The sequence below is a fragment of the Papio anubis genome, chromosome 2, assembly GCF_008728515.1.
Source record: "Papio anubis isolate 15944 chromosome 2, Panubis1.0, whole genome shotgun sequence".
Classification (NCBI taxonomy): domain Eukaryota; kingdom Metazoa; phylum Chordata; class Mammalia; order Primates; family Cercopithecidae; genus Papio; species Papio anubis.
Window position 1 is genome coordinate 145,560,147 of NC_044977.1, and position 27,813 is coordinate 145,587,959.

The 27,813-nt window shown below is 35.8% G+C and overlaps 1 long non-coding RNA gene across 1 annotated transcript in view; it reads right to left on the minus strand.

The window, feature by feature from the left end:
* LOC103882303 overlaps nucleotides 1–17,101 on the minus strand; it is a 39,599-nt gene extending 22,498 nt beyond the window's left edge. The window contains exon 1 of the long non-coding RNA XR_644065.4: nucleotides 14,186–17,101. This is a non-coding gene — a long non-coding RNA (uncharacterized LOC103882303). The remainder of the gene's footprint in view (nucleotides 1–14,185) is intronic.
* Between the last annotated feature and the right edge of the window lie 10,712 nt (nucleotides 17,102–27,813).

Here is a 27,813-nt window from a genome sequence, read left to right on the forward strand (position 1 = left end):
AAAAGAAACTGGAAACAAAATTAATTTAAACAAGAAAATAAATAACATATTTTCTGCTACAGAATTCTTGGGAAGCAATCTCATTTCCAAATTATGTGTCTTGTTCACAATTTCTTTTATGAAACTTCCCTGCCTACATCCCCTGGAAGACAGATGAACTTTTCCCTCTCTATGCAGATCTGACAGAATCAGGGTTTGGAAAATAAAATTAGGTAATTTTCATTACAATGCATGATATATACTGAATGCTTAGTATATATTAGACAGTGTTATTACGGTCATGTTCAATTGAATGCTGATAGTTCAGATATGCTAGCTCACACAGAACATTTGTACATGACGAAAGTTAGAAATTTTCACATACTGTTATCTTGTTTGTTTTCCCCCATTCATAGAGATTCAAACTTTCTTTAGAGGAAGAAAACTTTGGTTGAAGTTGTTAGCAGAATTTTTTAATGGAACATTTTATGCTTGTTTTTTGGTCAAGCTTGCAAACACTAAGCACAAAAGATAAAATTTCATTGCTCACATTTCAGAACAAGGTTCTAAACCATTTATGTAGGTTATGTTAAAAAAATAAAGTTGTCCTCAGCTCAACTATTCCAATACACTTCATGTAACAAAACAGTTACAGGAGGACGAGAAGAAAGTATATACTATGGTGTCTAGTCTCATCCTTTGTGCTTTGAGTATTGAGGATTAGAAGTTGGTAACATTGCTCAAGAAGAGACCACGTAGGCTTCTTGACACAGGTGAAATTGTTTCAGGGACACAGTTTACCTCTCACATTGTAGATTAATTGATGCTCATCTAGCACCCTAAGGATTGGAAGCTTTGACAGCACTTATACCATCATAGCACAAGTGAAGTTTCTTCAGATGACTTGGTAGGCATTAGGGATGATTAAGTGGAAGCGAGGGCACAAGAAGCAAAGACAGCCTCTAGTAGGAGGAATTAGATGTACAGACTGGCTTTTGAAAACATAAAATACGCCATTCACTGAAATAGTGATTTTCAACTTTAGCATGCATCAAAATCACCTGGAGGGTCTTTCAAACCACAGATTGCTGCGTCTCATCCCCAGAGTATTCGATTCAACATGTCTTGGGTGTGCTGATAATTTCCATTTTAACAAGTTACCAGGTGAAGCTGCTGCTACTGCTAATGGGAACTACACTTGAAAATGTTGGCACTCGAGCAAACTACCAGACTTCAGCCAGAATTCTGTGAGCTGCTTGCTAAAGGCAGCAAGTTGAGAAAATTATGAAGGCTTATGAAACATTTTAGAGGACCACTGGAATCATCTAAATCACCCCATCTGTATGCAGCATGGCTGGGGATCTTCAGGTATACCCTTGTTCTTTTATCTTCAGTCTCCCTCTCTGGAATATAATGTCACTCTAAGTGTGGCTTTGAGTCAGCAACATTAATGTAATCTGGGAACTTCCAAAAAGGCAAACGAATGAGTCCTACCCTAGACCTAGTCAATCAGTAACTCTGAGGATGAGACCCAGCAATCTGTTTTTTATTAATAACAAATTCCCAAGATAATTTTTATTGTGAGAAATGTTAGAATAATGCAGCGCTTCTCAGACTTAGCTATACATTGGAATCACCTGGAAGCTTTAAAAAACTATTGATGCTTTGGTCTTAACTCCAGAGAATGATTTCATTTATCTAAAGTACAATTGGGGCATTGGATATTTTTAAATAAGTAGTTTTAGGCTCACAGCAAAATTGGCTGGAATGTACACAGATTTCATATATATTCCTATCACCATGCCACATACAGGCACTAAAATTTTTTAAAGTTTTCCAGATGATTCTTGTGCACAGCCAAGTTTGGGAACGTTTTTTATTTAAACGTGTTGAGGACCTTATTTTAAACAAAGTTTCCTTTGATCGCATAGCTACCTTCACTTTTAACATTTTTGTTGTTGTTGTTGTTTTCATTTTAAGCTTCTTCAACTTTCTCTACTTTCTTTTTCCACTTCCTTGCCTCGTATTCACCACAAGTCCACTGTGATTTCTCTTGCATATCTACGATGACCTTATTTTTACCAAGGGGTACTTTTAAATTTCACCTTAATTGGATTCTGTACAGCATTTAGTATTGTTGACCATTCCTTCCTAAACTCTTTCATTGGTTTACAGAAAGCCCATTCTCTGAGATTTTTTTATTCTTGCCACGCATCCTTAGGTTCTATTAAATCTTCTCATGTACCCATTCATTAAACACTGATGTTTCTCAACATTGTATCTTTGGATTGTTTCTGGACTATCTAGCTTATCACATATCAGGGAAATTGAAAGTACATTAAAAACTTTTAAAATTAATTTTTATTCATAAAAGTAAAACATTTGAATAGTCTAAAATGCCAAACACTGCTGAAAGACTTATTACACAATCAATAGCATCTGGCTACTCCCCTCTACCCACTTTCTACATTACAAACAAAAAACCCCGCTAGAACTTCTATTTGGATTTTTATTGAATTTTTAGATAAATTTATGGAGAAATGATATTTTGACAATATTGAAACATCTAATATGAATACATGATATATTTCTCTTTTACTTAGGGCTCCTTTAATCTCTGTCATCTAAGTTTTGTAGTCAGCACAGTATAAAAAAAAAGTTCCTTACATATTTCTTATTACTTTTATTACCAGGTATCTAACGTTTTGATGCTTTTGGACATGGCATCTTTCAACTGTATTTTCTAGTTTTTTATTTCTAGTATGTGGAAATACAATCAATTTTGTACATTGGCTAATACTGTTACCTTTATCAACCTAAATAACAAACTAAAAAAAAGAAAAAGATATTTATTTGGAAGTAGGGCATTATAATGGGTATATGTGTACCATAGTAAACTATGTGCATATTCAGGGAAGTAAAGGAAGACAAAGGTTTTTAAAGAAAAAATGAAGACGATCACATAATTCTTATATAAGTATCTTTAGCTACAAGAATCAATAACAAGAGTGACACTAGTTTGATGTTGAATAGGCAGTTGTTAGATGTCTTTTCAGAATTATTCTTTGTGTGAAGTTGTAATAGCCTTTGTTCAAGGCTGCAGAATTTGCAGTCTTTTGTGATCATTTTTATCAGGCATTTATACATGGGAACCCTCTCTTCGTAGCCTTTCCTGGCTCAATTTTTAAGGTTTCATTTTTAACACAAGCAACTCTATTTTTATTCTGACAACTTTCTCATTTCCCCCTATTGATCAAGCTATTTCTCTGAAAACATCATTGATCAAACATCCTTGTTATCTCTTAGTGCCAGAATGAACCTATTCCAGTTTGTTGATCTGGTCCCCTGTTGGGAGAATGGTGAGAAGGAGTCAATGTCAGAACCTTTTAACTGCATTTGAATAACAATGGTGGTTTGAAGGAAGTGGCTCTCAGGCTAAGCCTACCTAGAGTTCATTATTAAGTTCAATTTTGTCTCTTCTGTAGTCTTTTGCTATCATCTCAAATAACTGGGCCAGTATTATTTTGTTAAGAGTTGCACTTCTGCAGAATTTTAACAAGTGGCAAATACAAAGTTTAAAAATGGAAAGTACAAAGTAAAATTAATAGTCATATAACAATCTCCATTTGCATAATGGTTTAGAGCCATGAATCTAGACTTAAAGGCAACTAATTGAGTGAATCAGATATCTATTATCCTGCCAAGTGAAAAAGGTAGGCATTAAGAGGGGTAAGAATTTCATTATGACATGGAGTCTTGCTCTGGCATCCGTGGAAAACTGTCTATGCATGAAAATGTCAGCTTCTTGTCCCAGTTTGCGATTTGAGTGTCTCTTGGTTATGGCATCAGGTGGGTTTGGTAAACGTTTTGTGTGGCCAATACATTAGGTACAAGTCTTGCTTCTTAAAATTATTATAGCTTTAGCATATAAGGCATTAAGAACACAGCCGTTCCCAATTTTAATAACTCCATGAAAGAAAGTTAGATTGGAAGAATGTAAAAGAATTCAGGATCCAGTCTAGTCTATTGTTAGATAACAAGAACTTGAAACCAATGCCCAAGGCTATAGCTTAATAATAGATATTATTGTGGCTTTTCTTTGGAAATATGATTTTTCCCTTATGTTGATTATAAAGGAATCTCAGAAAACCTCTTGAGACTAGAAAGCCAAACCAAGGCAGACTTTAGATTTTACACACTCTTTTAAGGTTTCTGGGCCTGCCAAGAAGTAACCATTTTTATCTGCTAGGAAGGTGGCTGTACTATAAGGAACCCTTGAAACCAGGCATTCTCAAATGTGATATTTCAGTCGAAGACTTGGTAATATAATCAGTGTTTTAAATTGTATCCTGATATACAGAGAGCAGATTTTTACTGGACTTATGCAAGTAACCATATTGTCATGAGAATAATCTTGAACATTTTTGAAATTTGGTGGAATCAAAGAGGGAGAAAAAGCAAATTCTTCTATCTTTGTTTGCAAAAGTATATTTTACCAAATTTCCGTAAAGTTCAAATAGTTTGAGAGAACAAAAATTTCTTAAATTTGGAAAAAAATAACGTTTAAAAAAGAATCAACAATGTTTTAAGTGTCATAAAAACATTATCTTCATTAATTGTTCAATCTCGTTTAACTAATTTTTGTTCTGCTTGTTCTTGATTAGAAATTTTATAAATCCATCAGTTTCTTCATTAAAGTTTTGAAAAAAATTTATTTTGCCCATTGATCTTAAATATATTAGAAACCTATATTTAAGAGGACATACAAATACTTGTTAGTCTTTTCCTTGAATCTGATTGCAAATACTTTTAGAGAAGAATTAAAAATAATCCCTGTGGGTGACAAAAACTTAGAATAGCCATGATTAAAAATCTGGTGGAAGTTTATTATAATCAACATTTGACAAGATAATTTAGTTATTTTTGTGGCATACAATATGATAGCCACAATTATGATGGATAACATATTAGGTTTCTAAGAGTTTTATCCAAATTTGGAATATGCATACTAATAACATACCCATAAGTGTAATTGAAACATCTGGATAGATACTCTTATCAGGTTGAATACATTTAATTATATTTTTCAATTGCTGAGATCTTTATAAACCTGATTAATGAGTTTGAAGATTGATTCTATTACTTATAAAACTATATATAGTTATAAAAATTGTTCTAAAACTAGAAATTTAGATATATTACATATCATAATATATATGACATTTATTAACGTGGAAAAATTACTTTGTTACAATGAAGATGGCCTCAATCACATTGTGTCATTCAAGAAACACTAATTTCACATATAAGCGCAGTATTCCAGGACAAAGAAAATCAAATGAGAAAAGGGCAAAAGGCATTTTATGATCCTGCTGTCTGATAAATCAATTTGTGGTTGCCTACCTAATTATCAATGGTTTTTGTCAAATGCTATTGGAGAAAGATTTGTGCTGATAGTGATTCACTTTACCTTATGCTAGGACATTAATAAGTGGATCAGTTTCTCTTTAGCTAAAACATTAGCTAAATTGCGTTGGGAAAATAAAACCCAGAAGCGGAAACTGATTGGAAACATTGCTTTTAGGTAATGAAGCACTTACATATCTGTTTGGAGGATTCATTAGTTTTAGTTTGGGGAAGTTTCTACATAACTCACCTGAAAAAATGCATAATAGTCATTGAAATATATACTGCCAAAGTTACTGAATAAAGAGGGAACTTTGGAATTTTATTTCATTTCATTTTAATAAACACTCATCAAAGTTTGGGCTAAATTTCAGGCTCTAAAGATTAAAAAAAAAAAAAAAAAAAAGATGATCAAGGCTGTATCCTACTACTTAAGGAGCTTAGTAGGGGAGGAGAAACACAATTAAACCAACAACGACTCTACCAGGTGATAAGGGCTATTAAAGACATTTGCATAATGTGCTACAGAAACATAATGAGATCAAAATTGTACATTCTTTCTAGGTGGGAGATATAGTCTATTGATAGTGTTTTAACACCTCTTTGTCTCTCTTTCCCATAGGCTTAGTATTTTGAAGATAGATGCAGGAAGGGCCAAAGTATCCCCTCAGTAAACTAGAGGAAGTTAAAACTGCCCCTGTGGTTTGCTAAGAGGTTTGCATAAACCAAATGAAGAACATTCTAGGCAGGTACAGAAGGGCTCAGTAGAGTATTTTCCTTTGAAGAACTTTCAGGAAGCATCATTATGGGTGGAGAGCTCTTCAGCAACGAGCAAGCACATTTGGGGTCAATAAGTGCGATTGTCATAGGTAAGAGAATCTGGTATCTGAGACATGAAGCTGTTTTACTAATAATAAAAAGAAAAGGATCAGTCATGGTTGTCCCGTGACAATTTTTCTTATTAATTAGAACAGGTTGTATCACATTCATTACAAACACAGAGACTATTTAAAGAGATGTTAAGATATTTTCCAGAAGCAGGACTAGCTACATAATTTGTTGAGCTCAGTGAAAACTAAAATGTGATGTTCCTTCTTCAAATATTATGAAGAATTCAGAATGGAAACAGCAGCACATTCATGCAAGCACAGGGCCCCATGTGACTTCCTGGCAGTCAGGCCTATGAAGCCAGCAGTGGTCAGAGGGCAGTGTCGGTTTGTATATTGTAGCAAGCTAAATATTTCTAGAATGAGAAACCATAGCTTTGAACTACAGCAAATGCAGATCTGAGTTCTAGCTCTATCACATATTACCTACTGTATATTGAACAAGTTATAAAACTTTCTACTTCCTCATTGAAATGTTGCCATGCAAATTAAAACTTCCACTTAAGCTCCAATATTATATACAAATATACATGTAAATTTTCTTCTGCTGAATATACAAAAAACTGATTTTGTTATTTAAAAAAGAATGTATCCAAATTAGTGGCTTTCAAATATTGCTGCTGATTTTAGAAATATAATTTTATTAAAGTAAAACAATTTGTTCATTTTCAGTTATTATTTTAATTTCCTTGGCCTTTGATTCCACCACTCACCCCAGTTGTACACTAAAGATTCACCATTAAAAAGATTATTTTAAGATTGGATTTTTAAATATTTAAATAGCTAAATGCAGTTGCTCATGCTTGTAATCCCAGTGATTTAGGAGGTAGCAGGATCCTATGAGCCCAAGAGTTTGAAATTAGAGTCAGGTATGATTGCACCACTGTACTCCAGCCTGCACAACAGAGTGAGACCTCATCTCTAAAAATAAATAAATGAATAAAATACTTAAATAGAAGTCATCTATTGAAGATTAAGAACATAATATTCATGTGTGTTTTATAATCTCCGCACAGAAAATTGCATTCTTCATTTTAATATTTCATTATTACTTTTTGATATTCAGAGATAGACTCAATTAATTTATGTAATGCTTTACCATTTTAACAATATATTACTTACATTTTGTCCTTTAATTATATGAAGAAAAGGAATGCTGGGGCATTCTCTCTGAGTGGCCGGGCAAATTCCTTCACCATCTCCAAGTGCTAGAGAGCTGACTTTTGCCAGCACATCATTAGAAAACTTGCTCTGAACCTTAAAGTATCTGTTCCCCTGAGAAACGTCATTGTTATACTTACTCAATTAAAAATAGAAAGCAGCAGAAGGCAGATGACCTCTGTCAGCACCCAGTCCCATTGTCTAAGCACATCTCTCCAGACTATTGCAAAAACAGAGACCTGTGTTCCTGCTCACCCTTAGCCTGTGAGTTCCTACCTGCATTATGTGATGTTTGCTGTTGTGTACCATTAGTACAGGCAGGAGGCAGAGAAATTCTAGGCAGATAGGGGCAGATCTCCAGTGAAATCCCACATTCAAGCCAGAGTAGCCTGAAACCTGTGGCCCAAAGTGAGAATTTCTATTCTTGTTTGCCTGTTCTCTCCTGATTGGTACTTTCTGAATAATGCAGTTTTACCAATTGAGTGTTGCCTTTTCCAAAACTACCTATGGCCTGCCCCATTCCCATCCTTTGCCTATAAAGACCCTAGACTTGGTCAGTAAAGGGAGAGAGGCAGTTTGACTTCAGCAAGATGGCTTGACTTTGGAGACAAAATGGCTGGACTTTGGCGATGAAGAGATGGCTTGATTTTGGGGAAGACACGGCTGGACTTCAGGGAGAGCTATCTGCCCTTCCCATTCCCTCTGCAGCTCTCCTCTCCACTGAGAGCCATTCCCATTGCTCAATAAAATTATTCATGTTCAGCATCCTTCAAGTGTCCCTGCGACCTCATTCTTCTTGGACACCAGACAAGAGCTCAGGAGCCACTGAGTGCGGGTACCCAAAACAGGCTGTCACACCAGCCCTTTGCCCTCTCTGGTGGAGGGCAGCTGCCCCACACAATGAGACAAGGGGCAAACTGAGCTGTTAACACATAGCCATCCATAACCAGCGGAACTAAAGGAGCATTGTATCACCTCTTCTGGGGCCTCAGGGTCACAGGCACCCCACCTGGTCACTGGTGCACAGAGCTTGCTCATATCTCCCGGAATGGCTGGCTTGATCCCTCACACACTCGTTCATGTGCTCCCTCCTTCAAGGAGGAGCATACTTGGCCAAGTAAATGGGGCACCCTTGTTGTGAGCCTGATGAAGAGGCCGAGAAACATTCTGTACCACCATGAACCTTCACAAGAGAAAAACCTATCAAGTCATTGTGAGATAATGGGGACAGGAATTATTAATCTCATTTTACCAGTGAAAAATATAAAGTCACATGGATCATGTAAAATGCCCAAGATCACAAATCTAGTGATGAGCCTTGATGTGGCACTTGAACTTCCTATTCGAAGATAAATTATCAGTGATATAGGCCTCTGAAAACAAAACAGCTAGCACATTATTTACTTTCTACCAGCTCCTTTCATGAGTACTTCACATTTATTGACACAGTTAAGCCTACAATAAACCTCTCAGGTAACAATGTGACCCCTTTTTTACAGTGGAAAATACTGAGACAAAAGAAAGTTTGGTGACTTCCTCAAAGTCACCTTACTGTTAGTGAGTTGGAAAGTAGGGGGTTAAATCATCCAGAGTTCGTGCTCTTTTTTTGTTGCTGCGCTGAAACTCACATGCCGACTTAGAAACCCTTTCTCAGAGCTAGGAGAGCTACCCAAACATTGCTATCCGTGAGCCGTATAACCAGTTGGTTTTGAGAAAAAGAAAGAGAAAAATCTCCTCATCAGTGGTCAAGTTGGCATGTAGGCTAATTCAAGATGCCTGTATTAACTGGGAGTTTTTGTAATATTGAAGCTCTTTTTTTGGTTTTAATTGAGATCGACTCTATGACTAAAACTACAAATGTTTCAGTTGTTAAACTGTGTACCTATTACTCACAGGTCCTTAAATGTTAACACAATATCTTGGGGATATATAGGACTAACAGTAAAGTAGCATGTCCAACCTGTAACACAGCCAGAAGTATGAGATATAGGCACAATAGAACTAAGAGAGAGGCGGAAACATTATACCACTTTTCTTAATCTGAAAAGCATCATGCTACACCTATCTCTGAAAGCAAGGACTTTATTTTTCTATTCTTGGGTATTCAAACTCATCAAAACTATAAAAACATAATCCATAATTTATATTTTTATGAATTTAGTGATAAGATCATTGTATTTTCTTCAAATTATTCTCTATAAAATATCATTTATAATTATTTTAAATACATACATTTTGTAGACTTAAATACTTCTTCTCTCTTTTCTTACCAGCATGAAGCTTAGTCACCTCCTGATTTACTCAATTTAAGATGTATTCAGACCTTCAGAAAATAAGAAATATTCAAAACAAAAATATTTTATAATGGATTTCTTCAGCTCATGGGTGAATCTCAGTCTTATTTTGTGGTATACATGGTAACATTTCTCACAAATTTTTCTGTGTCCCAAAGCATTATAATTTTGTTAGCGTCCTCTTCATGTTAAATAAAAAGGAACCTTATCTTTGGATGGCTATCATAGTAATGAAGAGAAAATTATCAGACAAATTGACATAGAAACATTTAATTTAACAATGATTCACTCAGTGTGTTGTTAGTTTTCAGAATGCATTTTAACATGTTCTTTATCTTAATAAAAGTAAAATGAGGTGTGTTTTAGTCCATTTTCATGCTGCTGTAAAGAACTTCCTGAGACTGAGTAATTTATTAAAAAAAGTTTAACTCACAGCTCCTCATGGCAGAGGAGGCCTCAGGAAACAATCATGGCAGAAGGCAAAGGGGAAGCAAGGAAGTCACCTATTACATGGCGGCAGGAGAGAGAGAGAGAGAATTAGGGGAAGTGCCACACTTTTAACCATCAGATCTCGTGAGAACTCACTCGTTATCATGAGAACAGCATTAAGGAAACAGCTCCTGTGATCCAATCACCTCCCACCAGGTCCCTCCTTCAACACATGGGGATTTGGGATGAGATTTGGGTGGGAACACAGAGCCAAGTCATATCAAGATGAAATGAAGAAAAATGGAACAAGCAATATGTCTTGACCTGTTCTGCTTTCATGTACATGGCATTCTCTAGATGACTACTCAATTCTAGTAAAATATATGCAGGAGATGCATTTGTTCATTCAAGAAACATTAAATCCAACTAAATTCCAAAGTATAGAAACCAGAGAGAATGATGTCAGGGAGCAGAGGGTCAATCAAAATGGAATGGTGTCCACAAAATATGAAAATACGCACGTCATTGTTTAAGCCAGAACTACCTTTAGATATTAAAAAATGAATCTAGATCAAGTGTACTTGAGGAATACACAGGAGATAAGATAACAGAAATATATAACAAGCTATGTTTTTAGGAAGCTCTGCAGGAAAAGGGGAAGTAAGAGACTAGATAGTGGCTACAGGGAGTAGAAAAAAGAGATGGCTTTATTTGGTGGGAAGAATGAAGCCTACATTTTGGATATGGGAAAGAAAACCAAAAAAAAAAAAAAAGAAAGAAAAAAAAATAGTTGAAGATATAGGAGAGGAATACTACGTATGACCAACAGAGCAAGAGCCTGGAACCTAAGGATGGAATAGGAAGTGGGAGACATGAGGAGGGCATACCTAATCTTCTGCAATGAGAAGAAAAGTGAGTATAGACATACATGTTGATAACAGTTTGGGTAGATCAGACAGAAGACTAAGGAGGATTACTCCTGATGGCCATTGCTTTCATAAAAAGGTAGCAGCTAGATTCGCTTCTATGTCATACTTAGTATTCACGTATTCATTCAACCAGTTGATTCAGTATCCACAATGCATTGGTTAATGAAGGAGGCACAGTTTCTGCCTGTACTAATTTTGCAGTCTAACAGTCTAGTGGGAATTGAAGATGCATAAATGTGTAGTAACAATACAGTGTAACAAGTGGTTTTACAAGGGAGGTAAAGATTATTGACATTCATAAAAATGTTTACCAATGAAGATGGGCTATCTCATATGACTCTACTGCAAAAAAAAAAAAAAAAAAAAAAAAACACTATAATTTTAATTATATTCTACTACTTTGCTTGCATATTCTTGGGTATTTTTTCCACAAGATTTTGAAGATCATATTGGACAATTTTGGTGAATTCATAGTGTAGTATTATGTAAGAATAAAAACCATGACATAGTTCTATTTTAATTTAATTGAAATAACACTTGGTGCTTATTAAAGTGAAAACAACAAAAAAATTGCCCATAGTATACGTGCCCTAATGTTTAAAAGTAATTTATAAAACAAGGAATCAGAAAGGAGCGATTGATTGTGTAAAATATTGTATCAATATTAATTTCCTTATATGTTAATTGTGGTACTATTAAGGGAATATTCCTGTATGGAGATAATGCACACTGAAGTATTTAGGAGTACAGCAATACCATGTCTGCAATTTACAATTATTATTTTATATGTATGTATGTATATATTTAAGAGAGTAATAAAGCAAATGTGAAAAAATAGGGGAACGTAGGTGAGGATTATATGAAAAATTTTTGTACTATTCTTGCAACTTTTCTGAAAATATGTAATTATTTCTAAATTTACAAAAATTACCAGGCAGTGGGAGGCAATGGGATGGTCTAGCCTAAGTTTACATAATAGAGTAGTTGACTGCCTGAAGGTCACAGGAAAAGAAAACAAAACACCTCACATGCTTTTTCTTTTCTTTTAGTATAATAAATTCTAAAATTATGCTAACATTAAAGATAAATCAACCTTTCAGTGGCAAAGTGCCAGTTTTGTCATTTGTATGTTCAAGTAAACAAGATAACCTGAATGGGGAAGAAACAGCTGCCACCTGGATTCCACACCTCCTTGAGTACCCACCTTTATTTGTCTATTCTCAGAACCCCAAATTTCTCCTTTCTTTTTGCTTGCTGCAGAAAAATGTTAAAAGAATAACTGTAAGCCTTACCATGTGCCCTAATTCTGAGGATTTCCTAAGCATATGGAAAATTTAGAAACTGAGAGACTAAAGATAAACTAAAGATAGACTAAACTAAAGGTAGATATACCTATGTAGCTATCTTTATATAGCTATCTATCTACTTATAGTGTTCGTTATGTTTCTCTGGAGAACCCAAAGTAATACACATTATGAACAAAACAAAAATTGATGGGATAGAGATACTGAAGAAAAACATGACTAAATTTAATAAATAGAAAATAGAGATTCTTTCTTTGTAACAATTCAGACAGCAATAAACTCACATGTAACACATGATAATTCTAAAAAAAACTTTTAAAATAGAATTAAATTCTACATCTTCACTGGAAATAAACAACTTAAAATATTCCATTATTTTTACTCTTTATTTCTATAACCTGCAGACAATTTCTAAACTACAAAATATTTTGAATCTTTGTTCTTCAAATTCACAACACACCACTGTATAATTAGGATGAAAAAAATACAATGTGGGTTGAACAAGAGAAGATATTAGCAAACCCTTTTAACACTTGTCATGTATTTGTGAGTCTAAAGCATTGAGAAGCTACACTTTGAAAGCTAATCAAATGGACTGAATTACTCATGGAAATGGACTGGAAAAATCACTTCTTGTGCAGAGTCACTAATGTGGAAAATACTCAGATTCCATTACTTTGAATTATCATTTAAATTATATTTTCAATATTGTCCTTGCCTATTGTGGAAAATATTGGGGGAGGTTATTTCTCCCATAATTTGAATATCATTTTAGATAATTTTTTAAATGCTGGGATTATTATGTATTAAATTAATACATTAAATTTGAACGAGTTCACTTTATCTTTAGTGATCCTATTCAAAAGCATTGGTTACATTTTCAACATTCATTAAAATTTCACTTTCTCATGATTATCTTCATTTCTAAGTTTATGCTTAAATTCTAAATCTGTCTTTCCAGTGCATGAATTTTTATTTTTATTTTATTTTTACTTTTCTAGACCTGTAGAAGCTTGTATTCCTTGGGGGAGGCAGAAGACAAATTTAATAAATACATTTGTAAGCTAAACAAATTTTAAAGAAACAAGATATATGGCGTTTGACAAAACAATCTGTAAAAGTACTTGAAAAAGTTGTAAGTGCATTAGGTAAAAAACAAGAAACTAGGAAAACCCATACACTGTGGGGTTGTAATTTTAAGTGGAACGATTGGGAAAAAGTTTTATATTTAATGGAAAATTTGAGGAGGACCAGAGAGCAAAACGTGTGGGCATCTGGGAAGAGCATTCCAATCAGAGGATGTAGCATTTGCAAAGACCCTGAGGTGGGAGTATGCTGCAGATGCTCACAAAACAGAAAGAGGCCAATGTGGCTAGAGTAAAAGCAAGAAATTAGAGAAAATGAGAGATGAGGTCTGAACTGCGAAACTGTGCAGGTCGTTATAAAGATATTGGTATGTATTCTGAGAAGACTGTATAATAAAAGCAGGGGAGTCACCTGTCTCCTTCTGAGGCAGTTGGAAGAAGATTTTCAACACCCAAATCTACTAGGACTTTCCTAGACAGAGGGGCATGAAGGTCAAGTTCTTGTGATCTGTGCTACGCCAGTCCTGGCTTACAGAGATTATCGAGCCCAAATGATATATGGCTCTGCATTAGTTGTCCAAACCAACATCTCACATACACACAGACACCAGTGGACCTAAGAATTTCAGGAAAGAGTTCTTAGGAACTCAGGGAGGAGTCACTGACGCATATAAGTAGGTAGTGGAGGAAAGGATACTACTGTGCAGTCACCATCTTCATAGAATCCTGTGTTCCAGAATTTCTAACTATATTTAGCTCAATTTAATTCCACAAATTCTCTTCATTTCTCTTTCTTTATCCTGGAGAAGACAAAAAGTAACAAATCAAAATTATTTCTGTATTTTAACAGATAGCATTCAAGTAATTTATTTGACCTTGGAACTCTAAATTGAACTTTGTACAAAACACAATGTTGTTCAACAAACAGTATTTTACTGTAGATGACTTGCAAACCAGCAATCCAAAAAGTCTTGGCTGTGTACAAAGAAGCTCTAGCTCCTTCACAGAGCTATTCGTGACTGTGGAATCACTGTTGTTTGAAATAATGAACATGAATATAATAAAAATGACAAATATTTTTAGTGCCTTCTGTTTGCCAAGTATTCTGCTAAATATTTTATATGTGTGGTTACCTCAATTCTCAAAACAATGCAGTGTGGTAAGTATTACTGATATTTTACTGCCACAGAGGAGGAAATATATAGATGCAAACACATGCCAGGTGGCAGAGCTGGTCTTGTCTTACTCCAAATCTAGGAGACTTAACGCCTATTCATTGTTTACAAAACCACTGAAAAAGTTGGAGTTATCCAAATGAAAAAGATGCATAGCATTTACAAGAAGCTGTATTGCAAAGTTCTCCATTCTAGTTGACCTATTCAGATAGACAAGAAGAGCAGTTCAAGGCTTATTTTAGTGAGCATGATGCAGCTTTCTACAAAAGAAAGTCGTGAAGAAACAGCTGTCTATTCTATTTTCAAACCATCCTCTACAATGATACTGCAGAGCAATTACATTTTTAGTTGCAGGGCACTTAAAGATGCAGCTTCTGTACAGAGGACACTTTACTCTGTCTCTGCTTTTTATTCTGTCTCCTGAAAACCAAAGAGTATTTTTAAATGGTGAAATGTATTATATCAATTTAAAATTCTCAAAAGAAAGTGAGAAAAACAATAGAATCTATGCATTTTCCACTTTGCTAAATGTGAAAACACCAGGTTTGGCATACTTTATTCACATTATTGTTATAATCATCATCATCATCATTATCATCAGTAATTGTAGATAAGTTCATTCCATGATTAAAGTATTGTGTCTGATCTACTGCACCAAGAAGTGAAGCTCTCTCATCTTCCCTTCTCAGATAATTTTGCCAGGGCTGGGCAGGGACCACGTATATCCGGAATCCTCTGTATAATATACTTGCTAGGAGGCCCTTTGTGATTATGCATAAGGCAGTCATTAGTTTTTAAAACCTAAATGTCATACTTTTTAGTAATTTAATTTTATGTCATGAGTTTCCCTCAACTATTTTAGTGCTAGTAGTAGTTTGCTGTTTGGAAACAAAAATAGATAGGGTAACAATTTGATTAAAGATACAATAACCAAATTGATTGGACTGACAGAGAAGCAACTCAAGTCTTGTTCATTAAAACTTGAAGTCCCAAAGAAGATGGGGGATAGGAGGCAGGACTAGCTTGCATCTCCTTCTTGGACAGACTGAGCAGCGTGTGGAGATTCACATCGTGAACATCTGAGACTTACCACAGGAACATACCAGGAAAGCTGAGAGAATCCAAAGACGCTTTGAAGAAACTGGATCGCCACTGTAGGCTGCCTGAGATACCGAAGGACTTGCTTTCTCAGTGAGGAGGCTGATGGTTTGGGGCAAGTTCTCAGCCCTGGTCACTGGCTGCCTGGAAATACACTCGATGCTGTTGGAGGAGCAAGGTGGGAGTGAGATCAGCCTTTGGGATTGCAGGCTGTGTGGGAGTGGGGTGAGGCCTGGGACTGCCGGCTTTCCCCCACTTCCCTGGCAACCTGTATGACACAGCATAGGCAGCCATAATCCTGCTGAGAACATAACTCCTCTGGTCTGGGAATCACACTCCCATTGCCCACAGCAGCCACAGTAAGCCCCGCTTAAGAAAGTCTGAGCTCAGACATGCCTATACCTGCCCCCACCTGGTGGTCTTTCTCTACTTACCCTGGTTGCCAGAGACAAAGGAAATAATCTCTTGGGAGCTCTATGGCCATACCCACCACCTGAGAAACATGAATACATAACCAGGCAACCTAGGGCAAGTTTGCATCTTCTCTATAGTACTGCAGCTGATGTGCTGTTGAAAACACCACCTCCAGGCTGGAGGTTAACCAACACAAAATCAGCACACTAAACAAAAACACAACAAAGGACACTCACAGAGTTCACTTCATTCCCTTGCTACCTCCACCAGAGCAGGTGATGGTATCCATGGCCAAAAGACCTGAAGACAGATTATATTACAAGACTCTTTGCAGACAGTCCCCAGTATAAGCCCCAAGCCTGGTAGCTCCATTGGGTAGCTAGACCCCAGAAGAGCAAAAACAATCACTGCACTTTGGCTCTCAGGAAGCCCCATTCCTAGGGGAAGAGGGAGAACACCACATCAAGGGAGCACCCCATAGGACAAAAGAATCTGAACGGCAGCACTTGAGTCTCAGATCTTCCCTCTGGAATAGTCTATCCAAATGAGAAGGAACTAGAAAACCAATTCTGACAATATGACAAAATGAGGTTTTAACACCCCAAGGCATCACACCAGCTTACCAGCAATGGATCCAAACCAAGCTGAAATGTCTGAATTGTCAGAAAAAAATTCAGAAGGTTGATTATTAAGCTAATCAAGGAGCCACCAGAGAAATGTGAAGTACAACTTCAAGAAATCGAAAACATGATACAGAATATGAAAGGAAAAAAAAAAAAACCTCAGTGAAATCACATAAATAAAAAACAATCACAACTTCTGGAAGTCAAGGACACACTTAGAGAAATGGAAAATGTACTAGAAAGTCTCAGCAATAGAATCAAACAAGCAGAAGAAAAAAACTTCAGAGCTTGAAGATAAGGCTTTCAAATTCACTCAATCCATCAAAGACAAGAAAAAACAATTTAAAAAAAAATGAACAAAGCCTCCAAGAAGTTTGGGACTATGTTAAGTGTTCCAAACCTAAGAATAGTTGGTGTTCCCAAAGAAGAAGAGAAATCTAAAAGTTGGGAAAATATATTTGAGGGAATAATCAAAGAAAACTTCCCTGGCCTTTCTAGAGATCTAGACATACAAATATAAGAAGCTCAAAGAACACCTGGAAAATTCATCATAAAAAGATTATAGCTTAGGCACACAGTCATCAGGTTATCTGAAGTTACAATGAAGGAAAGAATCCTAAGAGCTATGAGGAAAAAGCATCAGGTAACCTCTAAAGGAAAAGCTATCAAAGTAACAGCAGATTTCTCAGTGGAAACCCTACAAGCTAGAAAGAATTGGTGTCCTATTTTTAGCCCCCTTAAACAAAACTATTATCAGCCAAGAATTTTGTGTCCAGGGAAACTAAGCTTCATAGAAGGAAAGATACAGTCTTTTCCAGACAAACAAATGCTGAGAGAATTCACCTCTACCAAATCATCACTACAAGAACTGCTAAAGAGAGCTCTAAATCTTGAAACAAATACTCAAAATACACCCAAATAGAACTCCCTTAAAGCATAAATCTCACAGGACCTATATAACAATAACACAATGAAGAAAAAAAAACACAAAAACAAGGTATTCAGGCAATAAATAGCACAATTAATAGAATAGAACCTCACATCTCAATACTAACATTGAATGTAAATGGTCTAATGCTCCACTTAAAAGATATAGAATGACAGAATGGATAAGAATTCACCAACCAAGTTTCTTCTGTCTTCAGGAGACTCACCTAACACATAAGGACTCACATAAACTTAAGGTAAATTTTATGACATTTTATGCAAATGGACACCGAAAATAAGCAGCAGTAGCTATTTTTACATAAGACAAAACAGACTTTAAAGCAACAGTAGTTTAAAAAGACACATGGGGGTCGTTATATAATGATGAAAAGACTAGTTCAACAGGAAACTATCACAATCCCAAATATATATTCACCTAATACTGGAGCTCTGAAATCTACATAACAATTACTACTAGACACAAGAAATGGGATAGACAGCAACACAATAATAATGGGGGACTTTAATACTCCACTGACAGCACTAGACAGGTCATCAAGACAGAAAGTCAACAACAGCAAAAAATAAAACAATGGACTTAAACTATACACTACAACAATGGACTTAACAGATACTTGCAGATCATCCTACCCAACAACTGCAGAATATAGTTCTATTCATCAGCACATGGAACATTATTCAAGATAGACCATGTGATAGGCCACAAAACAAGTCTCAGCAAGTTTAAGAAAATTGAAATTGTTTCAAGTATTCTCTCAGACCACAGTGGAATAAAATTGGAAATCAATTCCAAAAGGAACCTCAAAACCCTACAAATACATGGAAATTAAATAGCTTGCTCCTATATGATCATTGGGTCACGAATGAAATCAAGATGGAAATCAAAAAATTATTTGAGCTGAACAATAGGGACACAACCTGACAAAACCTCTGGGATACAGCAAAAGCATTGCTAAGAGGAAAGTTTGTAGTGTTAAAGGCCTACATCAAAAAGTCTGAAAGAGTACATATAGACCATCTAAGTTCCTGCCTCATGGAACTGGAGAAACAAGAACAATCCAAACCCAAACCCAGCAGAAGAAAAGAAATAACAAAGATCAGAGCAGAATTAAATGAAACTGAAACAAACCAAACACACACACACACACACACACACACACAGACACACACACATACACAGACACACACACACAAAAGACAAATGAAACAAAAAGCTGGTTCTTTGAAAAAGTAAATAATATTGATAGATTGTTAGTGAATTAGCCAAGAAGAGAGAACCAAATTAAATACTCATGTTACAAAAGAGAAAAGTCTCAAATCAATCATCTAAATTTGGACCTCAAGAAATTAGAGGTAAATTAAGTCCAATATAAGCATTATGTGGAATCCAAAGTCTATTTTTCCTTATATCTTCCATCCTTATCATTATCCTTTTCTAGTTGCTAACTTCTGATTTTGAAAAAAAAAATTTTTTCTTATCCTCAGGACATCTGTCTCCAGGGAATTTCAACATAGATGAGAGAATTCAAGATTGGTCCCCCAATAATTTACTTCTGCTTTCTCCATGATGAATTTAAGACAATAACAGTATTTCCCTGGCTTCCTCCTCCAGAGACCAATGCCAGCAGAGCTTCCTAAGTGTAATTAGTTTCCCCAGATGTAGATGAAAGTGATATTTTCATCCAATTTACTTGCCCAATATATGGAAATCACATTGGTACACTCGATGAGAAAATGCATATCAAAAATTCATTTTTGAATTTATCATTTTTTCCTGAAAAGAGCAATTCTCAAAGTGTTGTTTGTTAGATTTGTCTGAAACTACTTTTGGCTTCCTTTTTCTCTTCAAGCCTTAGACCAAATTTTTATCTTTCTCATTCTTTGATGAGCTTTTCACATTTCTCTTCTGGCATTGGCTCCAGCTTTTTCGAAATACAATAGAGAATTTATGCAGATTTATCACAATTTGTTTTTACGTTTATAGTCCCCTCTCTTCAATTTGTTTCATAGTTCTCAATATCCAAAGTAAAAAGGAACAGCATTTCATCACTCAGTTTTGTTGTGTTATTGCTTTTCTTCATCTCCTGCTGAAAGAGGAATATAGTTATAGGTACAAAGGGCATCTTTACATAGTTCAAATTTTGCCTATTACATACAGCAAATTGCTTAAGTCATGAAAATAATCATACTACCATGGTCAATCCAAATATTTCCTTGACCTACACAATAAAAATATAATCACCATGCCACTATTCTTTAATGAGATTTTTCCATTTTTCTTATGCTCACCCAGACACTTGGTACCTTCTCCTTCAAGGTTCTCTCTAACCATGTATCTGTAAATCTGTATAGCTTAGTAACTATCACCACACCCATGTACCTTGAAATCAGATTCCATTACAGTTAGTAGTTCTTTCTTGGAATACAGTGTTCTCACATCTCATTTGTTTAACTGGTTGTTTTTGTGCAGTACATTTTGATTCTCTTGAATCTGCCAGAAAACCAGCAAAGAAAATTTGTTCTTTCAGTTCTCAAGATTGTTTAGAACTCAACAGTGAGATAATGCGCAATTTTACTTTTCTAGTAAAAAATTCTTTAATGTGGATTACCTTAGCTTTTTTGTTTTGCTTTTGTTTAATTATCTCATTCTGATGGTTTATCCCGCAGAATTAATGTCACATTTCTTTTCTCACTCTAAACTCTGTGCTGATTTTGCAAGAGCAGAAATTTGTCTTTTGATGCAAATTTAACGTGTCAGCTAATTTATGGGTTTCTGCAAACCTTTAATTTATTGGTTTTCCAAGAGCTCTGAAATAAAACATTGATGGATGGGGGCAAATTCTTAGATCATTTTATAAGTGGACAGATTCACTGTTTTCAAAATGTCTAGAAGAACTTGTCCAAAGTTTGTAGAAAAGGGATGTTTTAATATACTCTCCCACTGGAGTAAAAGTTTGTTCTAAAATTTTGCAGAAATTACTGATTCTATAAGCTCAGAAGTGATGGCCAGGAAATCTGAACAAGTAAAGCACAATTAATCAAAGTGAAAAGCTAGAATTATTCAAAAGAGAAATGTTCTTTCCAATCTTACTAAAAGAAAAAAACACCTTTAAAAAACCTTTAATTTGAACAACTATTCAGTGATGAAATTTTCAGCACGTACTTATTAATTGCTTACTGTTTCAGGACTGTGCTAATCCCTGGAGACACAGAGATAGAGATGGTGCCCTCTTGAAATATGCAGCCTTATGTCATTTAATCTTCACAAAGATTCTTTGTAATAAATGAGTTGCTATTATTATGTAAATAATAGATAAGAATCAAAATTAAATGGCTTGTTCAGGATCAAACTGGAACTTAAATCTTCATATCCTTTTTTTTGGTATTTTTAATATATGAAAATGGAATTATATCATAATTTTAAAATATCTTCAGTATCAAAATATTAAGGATAAACCAAGAAAGAAAATTTTAAAAATAGAACCATTTGTTTTTGGCTTTTTTTACTTGGATAATTTATACACTAAATTACTGTAAATTGGTTGCTTATTGCAGGAACTGCTTCCCCATGCAAACTATTCCTTGCTTTCTATTTCAATTCATTCTTTTTCTACAGACAACTTTTGCGAGATAGGTATCAGATACTATATTTGGTTTCACTCCAACATATCTTAAGATAATGAAAGAACCAGCACACTCCAACCCCACATTTTCCCTCTGTACAGACCCAGCAGAGGTTCTCTGTAAGGGCTCCGCCTCTGTGACAAGTCTCTGCCTGGGCACCCAGGCTTTCTCATACATCCTCAGAAAATTAGGTGGAAACTGCCATGCCTCCTTCACTCTTGCATTCTGTGCACCCACAACCTTGCCACTGCATAGAAGCTGCCAAGGTTTACAGAAACTTGCGTTCTCAAAAGTGACAGCCTGAGAAATATCTGGGGCCCTTTGAGCCAAGGCTGGAACAACAACAGCTGGGACTTGGGGAGCACTGTTTCAAGGCTATGCAGGGCAGTGGGGCCCTGGGCCTGGCCCAGAAAATGATTCCTTCACCCCGGGACTCCGCCTGTGATGGGAGGGGCTGCCTTAGAGATTTCTGAAATGTTTTCTAGGCCTTTTTCCCATTGTCTTGGATATTAGCACTTGACCCCCTTTTAGTCACGCTAATCTCTCTAGCAAATGGCTGCTCTGCAGCCTAACTGCATTTGCATTTCTCTCCTGAAAAAGCCTTTTCCTTTTCTATCACATGGCCAGGGTGCAAATTTTTCACATTTTTATACTCTACTTCCCTTTCAAATATAAGCTGCAACTTTAAGTCATTAATTTGCTCTGGTACCTGATGATAGGCTGTTAGATGCACCCAGGCTTCATCTTGAATGCTTTGTTGCTCAGGAGTTTCTTTTACCAGATACCCTAGGTGTATCAGTCGATTCTTGCACTGCTATAAAGGAATACTTGAGATGGGTAATTTATAAAGAAAAGAAATTTAATTGGCTCACAATTCTGTAGGCTGTACAAAAGGCATGGTGTCAGAATCTGTTCTTGGTGAGGGCCTCAGGAAGCTTACAATCATGACAAAAGATAAAGTAGAGCAGGCACATTACACAGCAAGGGCAGACAAGAGAGAAGGGGGAGGTGTCACACTCTTTTAAACAAGCAGATCTCATGTGAAGCTAGAGTGAAAACTCACCCACTACCATGGAAATTCCATGAAGCCGTTCATGAGGGATCTGCCACTGTAACCCAAATATCTCCTACCAGATCCCATCTTCAACAGTGAGGAATACGTTTAAAAATGAGATATGGAGGTGACACATATCCTAACCATATCACTGCAATATAACCCATAACATTTTCAGACTGCGCAGTCTCACACGGCCTCTCCATTCCCTTACCTTCCTCTGTTCTTCTCTACCCACAAAGTGTGATGAGATTGAGCTGTTGCTGAAAAATGGAAGGTAATAGTAACCACAGTTCTTTTACTTTTCCTTTCACAGGACCACTATTTTTTATCTTTCTGTTTTTAAATATGGCGTGTTCATCCAACCCCAGCAGCTCTCAGTAGGTGGATAGTAAAGTATTAATACAGAAGAGATTTGAAGCTGGGAACTGATAGTGAGAGTGAATACTGAGGAATATTGAGGTACAATGGGAGCAAGTGGTGGCTAGAGGGGAGACGAGCAGTAATTATTGCATCATTAGAGTCACCAGAGCTGATATAGTTTGAATGTGTCTCCTCACGCATATCTCATTTTGAAACATAATCCCCAATGTTATAGGTGGGCCTTGGAGGGTGGGACTAGATCCTGGGGATGGATTTCTCATGAATGGTTTAACACCCTCCTCTTTGGTACTATTCTTGTGATAGTGAGTGAGTTTTAATGAGATCTGGTTGTTTAAAAGTGTGTAGCAATTCCCCCCTTGCTCTCTCATTCCTACACTGGCCACATAACATACCTGCTTCCCCTTCACCTTCTGCTATGATTGTAAGTTTCCTGAGGCCTCCCCAGAAGCTGAGCAGATACCAGCCTCATGCTTCCTGTACAGTCTGCAAAACGTTGAGCCAATTAAAACTCTTATCTTTATAAATTACCCAGTCTCAGGTATTTCATTATAGCAACGCAAGAATGGACTAATACAAGGAGAGTGTCTATCACCTATACTCAACTCAGAGCCTCCATTACTCAGATCTTCACAGATGTAAAACAGAGACCCTATACCTCTGGGTAAGTTTTTATTATTTCATTTTTTTCAGAGATTGAAAAAACTTTTCTTTTAAGTTTTGTGCTTTCAAAAGAGACATTATCTGACTACTCATCTTGATTTTGATGTCAAATAAACCTAAATATATGGCTCATAGAAGATATTTAAAATATCTGGTAAATGACATTATAATAGGAAAGTAATTTGATATGTTTTAACTTCCTTGTTCTATTAGAGTTCCAAAGCCTGAATTTATTACCCTTCCAAATTCTGATATCTAAGTATCTAAGTTTGACAGTTACATATTGAATGTAACCTTTTTCTTAAATGCATTCTATTATTATTTATTTTTTTCAGCTTAAGTATATTGACAAAAATTATGTATGTTTAAGGTATACAATGTAATCTTTTGATATAAATAAATATTGTGAAATGATTACCACAATCAAACTAATTAACATGTCCATCGTCTCATTGAGTTACCACTGTATGTGTATGTGTGTGGTGAAAATACTTTTTCGTTCTCAGCAAATTTCAAGTATACAATGAATTATTATCAAATATAGTCATTTTGCTAAACATTAGATCTCTAGAATCTATTTTATAACTCAAAGTTTATGTCGCTTGACCAAAATTTCCCCACATTCTCCACCTCCCCAACCACCAATCTACTTGCTGTCAAATGGTTCTTTTATATGAGAACTAATGTCATATATCTAAAAATTCATAAACACACATTTCATTTAAAGAATAATGACTGATCATCTCTATTTCTTAAGACTATTAGCAGAAAGTTAGAGTCTCTTGTTCCTCTTCACTCCTCTCCAAAGATAACCGTTGAGTTTTGTGTTTCTCTTCATTCCCCAGCTTTCTTTTTTTAAGTTTTAACTTCATACATACATCTGGAAAAAAATATTATTTAGTTTTTCTGCTCTCAAACGTTTTAAAATAAAATAATATTATCTTCTCCAGTGACTTGCGTCTGTTTCTCAGTATGACATTTTTGAGCTTTATTCATGATGATGCATGTGGCTGTATTTTTGTTTGTTTTCACTAGTGTACTATTATATGATAATACCACATCAAGTCTACTGTTGATGGACATTATAAATGTTTTCAGTTTCTCGTTATATGAACAATGGTGTTGAGAATATTCTCATACGTATCCTTTGTGAACATGTGTAAATTGTTCAAGGGTGTATACCTAAGAATGACCAGAATTGAAGGTTCCATAAATATTTGTTGTTTTCCAAAATACCAGAGATTTTTATCATTGAAAGTTAAGGCCAGTCCTTGAACTACTTTGGCTGTCCAATGATTGAGACATGCTTTTTGATGTGTCCCAGAATACTTTTATACCTCTTGATACTATACAACTAACTCAAGCTCCAGTGAGAGAGTGGAAATAGTCCAAGCCTAATTGGCCTCTTTCTCCCATATGTAGCAAGACACACATTTGGGCTGAAAATCTACATATTGGCTTATGACTCGGTGAATTTCTTAAGTCAAATCAGTATCAATATGCTGTTCTAATGCTTCCTTGACCTGCTCTACCTCAGCAGCTTTCCATCTCACTTGGGCTACACAAATGAACACAATCTAAACACTGATAAACAGGATAACATAGTAGAAAGAATATGGTGACTATAGTCAATAATAATTAAGCTGTATATTTTAAAATAACTTAAAGAATGTAAATGGATTGTTTGTAACTCAAAGGATAAATGTTTGCGGGGACGGATACCCCATTCTCCATGATATGCTTATTTCACATGGCATGCCAGTATCAAAACATCTCATGTACCCCATAAATGTATACAACTACTATGTACTCACAAAAATTTTTTAAAAATTTTAAAAATGTACGAAAAAGAACGTGGACTTTGGATTCAAAGTTACTTGACTTTAGTGGGCTTAATCATTTACTAAGCTATACAGTTAAATTTATATTTCTCTGAGCTCATTTTCTCATCTATAAAATTGGGCAAATGGTATGTATCTTGGAGACATATTATAATTAGAGACAATGTAGGCAAACTGCTTGGCTGAGTGCCTGACACTTGATAGGCAGTAAATTATAGCCTTAGTTGACATTGTTCCTCTTTGTCATCACCTAGAACTTGGAAATATGAAAATTCTAAAATATTGAAATTTCATTCTTTGAAGATAACATATATTTTCCATATATATATGTGTGCATATATATGTGTGTGTGTATATGTCTATGTACATATGTGTGTGTGTGTGTGTGTGTGTGTGTGTGAATATATTTGGCCTAATGGAATCCACTACATCTGCCCCCCATGCTTCTTTCAAAACTCATCTCAACTTCTAGTTTTCTACCCTTGAGTTATTCCCATAATGTTGCAGATACATATTTTTTATTTAAATGTTTAACTTATCTTCTTTTGGCCTCTCATTAAACATAACATGCCCCAGTCTAAACTTATTCTTACCTTCCTCAATCCCCACCATTTCCCCTACTGTTTTCCTCTCTAGTTTTGTTAATAGCATCACCATCAACTCAGTTACCTTGGGCTATGACTTAGAACTCTCTTTGACTCCTCTCTTTTATTTAGTCCATCAGCAACTCCTGGAGGCCCTGCTTCCAAACCGTGTCATGCCCTTGACCACTCCTAATCCTCTGTAGTGTCACCTCCCCCATCTAAGCTGGCATCAGCTCTCACCTGGATTGCTGCTGCCATCCCTCACTGCTTCCTGCTTCTATTCCTGCTATCATTCTATGGTGTTGGTCAGATCTGATCACTCCACTGACTGAATCCTCCAGACTTCCCAGTTCCAAATACCAAAAATGCCAACCACCTTGCCATGACCTTCAGATGAGATCAGACCTCTCTGTCTCCATGTCTTACCTCAGTTCCCTTCACTCACTGTGACCCAGTCACTTCTAACTGCTTTTTCTTTCTCTCCCTTGAGTCTCCCAAGCTCATTGCCACCTCTGATCCTTTGCACTAATCTCCTATCTTCCTGGAACTCTTCCCACAATTTTAGTGTGATGTTTCCTTTTCATAGTTCAAATAGCTCAAAGGGCACCTCCCAAGAATGGCTTTTCCTGACTCTCTTAGAACTAACCATCCATGTTTCTCTTAAGCCTATAACTTTGTTTTCCTCATAACTGCACTATCTAAACATAAATATTTGTTGACATTTTTTAAATCTCACCCCATGTAATCTCCAGCAAAGTGGCATTTTATCTGCCTGGCTTATTGCTATATTCTCATCATCTGTAATAGTGCCTGGTGTATAACAGATACTCAGTAAATACTTATTGTATTAATGAAGGAATGAATGAAAGGTAACTGGAAATGAGATAATGTACACTCTTTCTCTAAACTTTTAGCAATTATTGTGAAATAAAGTTATTCTTGCTTTTCCAGTGGCTGGAAAGAGACCCTGCCACCTTCCTAGGAAGCCTATTTTCACAAGAATGGGGATGAGGAGGTGCTCATTGTTAATGCTTGGCTGGAGTTCAGGCTCCCTACTGGTCCTCCACTTGCACTATCTTGGCTAGGGGAGGGAAGGGGATGAGAGAAAAATGATACCACTGCTCTATTTAAGAGACATTTGATAAAGGAATAGCAAGTAAAGTCATATATTAGTGGTATATTCATATGATTATGATTATGAGTGCTTCTCTTCTTAAACTGTTATGTTTTCTTAACAAAATCTGATTTCCTTGACTATGATCTTATTTATATTGACAAAGTTAATAGTTAACTGCTCCCATGTTGGAGGTGAGCTGTCTGAGAACCAGAAGACGTTCATATAAATAAGTGACTGAGTCAGAGGCAACATAACACAGTCTTAAAATCACCACTTTGAGACTAAGACCTAATTTCAAATCCCAGTATCATCACTTTCTATCTATGTGAACTTGAATAATAATAATAATGAACATAATAGAAATTTGCATAGTGCTGAGTTTATGCCATGCCCTGTGCTGACTCTGCAACCGCCTGATGAGATAGTTGCAGAGAGATATTGACAATCTCCTCAATCTTAGTTTTTGCACTTGTGAAATTGGTATACCTAATTTCATATGGTTTAAGAGGATTGTATTTCTTCATGATCTGGAAATCTCCCTACTAGGCTTTTTGTATATAGGATGCTATGTCCTCAGAAAGCGGAGACTTCTGTTGTATCTAAAAAGCTGTCATGTGACCCATGTCATCTACAAATAAAAAGTCATGCCATGTCCTAAAATATTGTAACTTTAAATATACATAATTATTTCATTGTTTCAATTATTTCGTTTGTCAGCTGTCTCTCCACCTGGAGGCTTCCACAGTAGCCCAGTACCTTCCCCTTGTATCAGTCAACTATCCCATCCTATCCAGTATCAGCCCGGTAAATATCCTAT